The sequence below is a fragment of the Phyllobates terribilis genome, unplaced genomic scaffold (genome assembly GCF_046119375.1).
Source record: "Phyllobates terribilis strain yellow unplaced genomic scaffold, ASM4611937v1 Scaffold_1__5_contigs__length_1240528914, whole genome shotgun sequence".
NCBI lineage: Eukaryota > Metazoa > Chordata > Amphibia > Anura > Dendrobatidae > Phyllobates > Phyllobates terribilis.
In genome coordinates, this window is record NW_027362761.1 from 519,883,397 (window position 1) to 519,890,766 (window position 7,370).

The window sequence follows — 7,370 nt, forward strand, 5'->3', positions numbered from 1 at the left end:
ACAGTTAAAAAATACCAACATATTTAAAAATATAAATAAAAAAAAAAGGGAAAGATCATACACATTCTATTCTATCATTTAAACCATGCGAGGAATATGCATATCTCAAATAATCCTCAGGAAAATCCGTCAATCCCTATTCAGAATAAGACCTCTAGGGGAAGCAATGTAGGATCTTTGAATAATAGACAACCACCCTGTCAGTCAACACCCAGCAGTGGAAAAGATTCTTTACATACAGAGATAATAATCCCCAGCAATACTATTTCCAGCGCTGATTTTTCACCAATTCAGATAGAAGTCAAGGCAGAAGTGCATAATCCTCCAATATCAAATTTCAGTCTTTCACCCCTTAAAATACCTACAAATATAGCGACCAAAATAGCTAAAACACAGACCAATCCTTGTGTGTTAGAAAATAGTCATAATCAAGAAATTATTGAATGTGTAGTTTCTTTTGACAATTCAGATTTGGCAAATATAACAACACATAGCGTAGAAGATGCTTCTCAACCCTTTGTAACTGTGATCCAAGCCCCCAACACCTTCCCCCTCCTCTACAGCTTCTCACATTTCTTGTTTAGAGATCGGACCTCTCCAACCTCCACCATTACTAGAGACACTGAGTCCTCCCCTAATCAGTTTCACCTCTGTAGCCCCTATCTTGCTACCCTCCTCACAACAGCAGATAACCCATTTTTTTCCGTCAATTACACCCCAAAACAACAAAAAAAGAAAAGGAGGTCCAGAGGTGCAAGGGCAGGCAGGACATTTTTTTTAAAAATTACTAATAAACCCCTCCTCCCAAAATCCGATAGAAGAGTTAACAATGAAAAAATAAAAATCTTCAACTTATCGGAATACAAACTAAATGAAAATGAAAAAACCCTTCTTGAAAAAGGACTGAATTTCTGTCCGGATCAGCAAGCAAATAATTTTGATCTATACATTGATCTTAAGAAATTTATAAGATGCCTTACTCTACATAGACATTTTACGATTAAGAAAAACATAAAAGAAAAATTTTTTAAACCAACAAAAATATCCCAAAATTCTCTAAATGATTCTAAGTTGGAAAAAAAATATGATGGAAATACACATCTTATGGTTAAAAGTAGATCCAATTTTAACCCAATCCATCATAGAGGAAGTTATATTGAGACTTTCACTAGTAGGGGATGAAGTCCGTAAAATAAATAATAAGAAAAAACAGTTGCGAAATAAAAAAATATCCTTCAGCAAAAAATCTGAAAGTAAGATCTAATATTTCACAAAAAGCAAAATGTGCTTTAAAAACTCTAAAAAATAACAACTCTATCGTAATCAGAGAAGCTGATAAAGGGGGGGGAGGGGAATAGTAATTCAAGATCGAGGGGTGTACTGCTCCCTGTTGATTCTCCTGGATCTCTCTGCAGCATTTGACACTGTGGATCACCAGCTCCTCTTCACTATGCTCCGCTCTATAAGCCTCAAGGACACCGCTCTCTCCTGGTTCTCCTCCTACCTCTCTGACCGCTCCTTCACTGTATATCTTTTGCCGGCTCCTCTTCCCCGCCTCATCCCCTTACTATCGGGGTTCCACAGGACTCAGTCCTAGGCCCCCTCCTCTTCTCTCTATACACTGCCCCTATTGGACAAACAGCAGATTTGGGTTCCAGTACCATCTCTATGCTGACGACACCCAATTATACACTTCTTCCCCTGACATCACCCCCTACCCTAATACAAAATACCAAGGATTGTTTGTCAGCTGTGTCTAGCATCATGTCCTCCCTCTATCTTAAACTGAATCTCTCCAAAACTGAACTTCTTGTGTTTCCCCCCTCTACTAACCTAACTCTACCTAACATCAAAATTACCTTGGAGGGTTCAACCATAACTCCCAAGCAGCACGCCCGCTGCCTTGGGGTCATATTCGACACTAACCTTTCCTTTACTCCCTATATCTGATCACTCACTCGCTCTTGTCACCTGCATCTTAAAAACATCTCCAGAATCCGATCTTTTCTCACTTTTGAAACTGCTAAAAAACTCTTACTGTCGCTCTTATTCACTCTCGTTTGGACTACTGCAACTCTCTCCTGATCGGTCTCCCTCTTACCAAAATTTCTCCTCTCCAATCTGTCCTGAATGCGGCAGCCAGGGTCGTATTTCTGACCAGCCGCTTCACCGATGCCTCCACCTTGTGCCAGTCATTACACTGGTTACCCATTCGCTACAGGGTCCAATATAAACTCATTGCTCTCACCCACAAAGCTCTCCACAGTTCTGCACCACCTTATATCTCCTCTCTCATCTCAGTCTATCATCCTACACGTGTCCTCCGTTCCACAAGTGACCTAAGACTAACATCCCCCATAATCCGAACCTCGCACCTCCGTCTCCAAGACTTCTCTCGTGCTGCGCCAGTTCTCTGGAATGCTCTACCCCAGACGATCCGATTGATGCCTAGCCCCGATGTCTTAAAGCGCGCTTTAAAAACCCATCTCTTTAAACAAGCCTACCATCTCAACTACTCGGTAAAGTAACTTTGCCCTGTTCCCTCCTAAATACTATTCAGAATCTGCACCCCACTGTTCATCTGTCTCTACACCCTCCATGCACACGATAACTGCACTCGGTAATTGAATATTGCACTTGAACGTACAGGCTGATGACCGGATCATACAGCTTTATATGATAATCTCGACTTATTATAATTGCCTGACCTGAAATGACAAGCACTTTCCACCTATTGTGTCCCCCCATTTCCTTGTAGAATGTAAGCAGCGAGCAGGGACCTCACTCCTGATGTAACTGTTAAACTGTCTCACCTTGTATTGAATTTATTGTTTGTACATGTCCCCGCTTAATTGTAAAGTGCTGCGGAATATGTTGGCGCTATATAAATAAAAACTATTATTATTATTATCTAATAATAAATACCGCCTATGAAAAGGGAATTATTGACAAAAGAGAAAAGCAGTTTCTTACAAATAAAGAATTTTCCCAAGCTTTTTTTATCATTTGCCCAAAATGCATAAAGACCCAATTAATCCACCAGGTCGCCCCATTATAGCAGGTATTAATTCGCTTACCAGTTATTTGTCCCATTATATTGATCTCCATCTACAAAATTTAGTGAAAGAACTTCCATCATATCTATGTGATTCTACCCAACTAATAGAAGAATTACGGAATATATATTGGGAAGAACGGTATTGGTTTATATTTCTCGATGTAACAGCATTATACTCAAATATAGATCATCAATTGGGTATATCGGCAACCAGATATTACTTGGAAACACACACTAATATGCCACAAGGACAGATACAATTCATTGTGCTAGGTCTGGAATTCATTCTAAAGAGAAATATATTTGAATTTCAGGGCCAGCTACACATTCAGAGACTCGGTACCGCGATGGGGACTCGGGTCGCGCCCAGTTTTGCAAATTTATTTATGGGGCGATTCGAGTCCCTATCAGCTCTGACAAAAGCTACTTATATAAAAAACATCATTTTGTACCGTAGGTATATTGATGATTTAGTCATCTTGTGGAAGGGTGATCAGAAAACGGCATAACAACTTGTTCATGAACTGAATCATAACACATGGGGTATTAAGTTTTCATGTACTATGAGTACAAACAAAATTAATTTTTTAGACTTAGAAATCAGTTTTAAAAAAAACTCAATAATAGCAAAAACATTTTTTAAGCCAGTAGATTCAAATGGATATCTGGAATTCAACAGTGCACATTTTCACAAAAAGGAAAAAAAATATTCCCTATAGCCTATTTCTACGTATAAGGAAAAATAATACACTATTAGAGGATTATAATACACAAGCAAAAATCATCATAGACTGGTTTAAAATAAAAAAATTCCCCAAAAAACTTATTTCTGCAGCATATGAAATCAATAGGAAGAAAACACAGAAAGATCGCCTTTTGGCTATGAGTAATAAGGTAAAACCAAAAATAGATATCTCCTCACAAGAGAATAAATATAAATTTAATTTTATTACAGCTTTTAATAAGGAAAATGCCAGTATTAGAAAAATACTTGGCAAACATTGGCATATTCTGCAACAAGATCCTCTTCTAAGAGAATCCCTACCTGACCATCCGGGGATTACCTTTCGAAGGGGAAAAACCATTCGGAATCTGATAGCTCCTAGCCGACTTAAAAATACTCCTATTCAATTTGAACAAAGAGGAACTAATACAGCTAAAACAGTGGGAGTATTTAAATGTAGAAAGAAACTCTGCTGCTGCTGTAGATGTATTACACATGGCTGTAAGGAGATTACATCTTACAGTACAGGTGAAAAGTTTTTAAACAACATCTTTCTTGTCAAACAGACTATGTTATATACATTATCACCTGTAAATACGGCCTACAATATGTAGGTCGTACTACTAGAAAACTTCAAAACCGCCTAAGTGGACATCACTATAACGCTAAAATAGGACTTTTAACACACAGCCTATCACGTCATTTATTGCTTACCCACGGAGGGAAATTTTAAGTACAAATAACTCCTGTAGAACATATACCAGCCGCTACTCAGAATAGAATTCAAATATTAATTAGAAAAGAATCCTTCTGGATTTATCATATGCGGTGCTTACATCCAGATGGTTTAAATGATAGAATATGTATGATGATCTTTCCTTTTTTTATTTTTTTTATTTATATTTTTAAATATGTTGGTATTTTTTAACTGTTTTTACTAGAGCAGATACAAATTCAGACTGCCACACCAATTATTCACACAAACTTGTTTAATTAACGTGATTAAGGAACCAGGCGGGTCACTATTTCACCTTTTCAGTTTAGAGGTGTATTTAAGGAAGGGTAGTTCTAGATATATGATTATAAAATTATACCTGAGGAAGACTCTGCAATGAGTCGAAACGCGTTGTATCTTGCTATTCTCTATTATATATTCTTTTGAAAAATAAATTCTGGATGAAAAAACCTACTGGATCTTATCTGGAAGCGTCGCAATACCTTAACCAGAACACACCTATTTGATTAACTGCTTTAACAGGATCTTCCTATATGGAGGCCTGATTTTCCTGGCAAAGTGTGCAACAAGATTCACTATTAAATGCTGAATCTCAAGACTTCTGCAAGGTGAGCAGTATTCAGTTACCCCACCTTTTACTACTACTGAGTAATATTGCACTTAGATCTGCGCTGTTCCTTTTTCCATTTTCTCTTTCTAGAAGCGGAGACACAGCTATATTAAACGGATTAAATATAAAGATGTCCAGACAGAGTTATTTAATAAAAGGGGCTGATGTATTCATAGGATGAGCCATAACTGACCGCTAGATGTTTTCCCACCTCGCTGCAGTGGGGGCAAAAGTATGAAAGACGCCCAAATCTAACATCCTGCAACAGTTTGAGAAATTTGAGGCAAATAAAGTTACAAAGTCACAAACAAAACTGACTCCAAAAATGTCTGCACCAAAGTCCGCGACGGCTATGCTCTCCCCCACTCCCCCCGATGAGGGTCTGCTGTCTTTTTCCAGCTGCATTTTTAGTCTTTCGATAGTTCATGTTTTAGATACAACTGCTATATTTTGTAAACTTATTAGCTTTGATACAACTGCATTGATAAAGTCTTGTGCAAATTACATGTATTTTTACGATTACCACTACAGAAATGTCCTAAGAACACGTGCGGTTTTAATCTGTGGATTTTTTTTTATCTTATTCAGGTTTAGGGGGAAAATCCGCAAATAAAATTCATATTTACCACAAGAGAAATTGACGTGCTGCAGATTTATAAATCGCACCGCTGCTCAGGTTCTGCAGAATTGCCGCAAAGAAGCTCCGCAAAGCCACCGCTAGAAAAGAACATACTGCACAACACCGTCAGAACGCCATTGCTGTGCACATACAGTGGTGTGGAAAGGTGTTTGCCTCCTTCCTGATTTCTTATTCTTTTGCATGTTTGTCTCACTTAAATGTTTCAGATCACAAAACAAATGTAAATATTAGACAAAGATAACACAAGATGCAGTTTTTAAATGAAGGTCTTTATTATTAAGGGAAAAAGAAATCCAAACCTACAGGGCCCTGTGTGAAAAAGTGATTGCAAATCCAAATGCAGCTGCCTGGAGAATGAACATTATGACTTCTAACCATTTCAAGTTTTCCCGAACCCTGAAACAGCTAAAAGAAGTGAGATCAGATGGAACAGCACAGCAAATACAGCGGTGTGAAAACATTTCTCCATCTTCTCCATTCTGTCAGTCTGTGGAAATCAGACTGCACACAGATGTCATCCGAGTGCAGTCCAATTTTTTTCACGGACTCACTGACTTGCATGGCTGATGGCTGAGTGTTATCTGGATACCATCTGTACCTGCGGTATGTGCAACGCCAATCTTAACTCTAGAACGCATACCTGGGGCCTCGCAGGCCCGCCCTGTTAATTGTTTTCTATTTTCTGCAAGATATCTTTAGTTAGAATTTTGAAACTCTAGGTATTCCTCAGGTATATAGTTGTTTGTCATTTCCAGTTGGTCATTTATTTATTATTTGCACACGGGCCTAAAAGGCCCCAGGTATGTGAAAGTGTAGATTTTTATGGTCATGCGTTCTAGGGTTAGAGGGAATCTGTCACCAGGTTTTTGTCATGTAATCCGAGAGCAGCAGAGACCGAGTTCAGTGATGTCGCTTACTGGGCTGTGTTTTTCCGTTTCAATACAATCAGTGTTTTATCAGTAGGAGATTATCACTACAGGACAACTGGCCTCCTGCCTCCTAGTCCAACCACTGCTCCAGCACTAATTAGCAGTTCTCTGTCACTATACCATGTACAGAAAGCTGCGGTATAGCAGTACTATAGAGGGATCAACAACTGAGCTCTGCTAGATCTGCAGCAGAGAAAACCGTGACTCACAACTGCTGCACCTAGTAAACTAAGTGATACATCACTGGAATCAGGGTCTCTGTCCCTACATTATGCTGCTGTTAGACTACATAGCAAAAACCTTCTGACAGATTCCCTTTAATGAATTGAGCCCAGCGGCTTCAAACTTTCACCAGGCAGAAGAATAATTTGTGCTTCTTCACTAGTGCCCTGCAAGGACCTTGCAGGCACAAAGTGGTGCTTTACTTTGGTAACACAGTAGCAATAATTTCTCTACCCCTGTTCCAAGAGGAGACATTGAGCAGCTCCACTGACGCTACAGACGCTGGCTCAGAATAGATATTGATATTACTGTTGTCACCCCTTAGCTTTGATCAGCTTTTTTCTAGAGGCCACATTTGACCATTGAGCATAATAGGCCAAATGTGTAGCCTTGTGGAAACAAAAGTACTTTAGGTGGGCTGGATAAATACCCCAACCACCGGGACATGGGA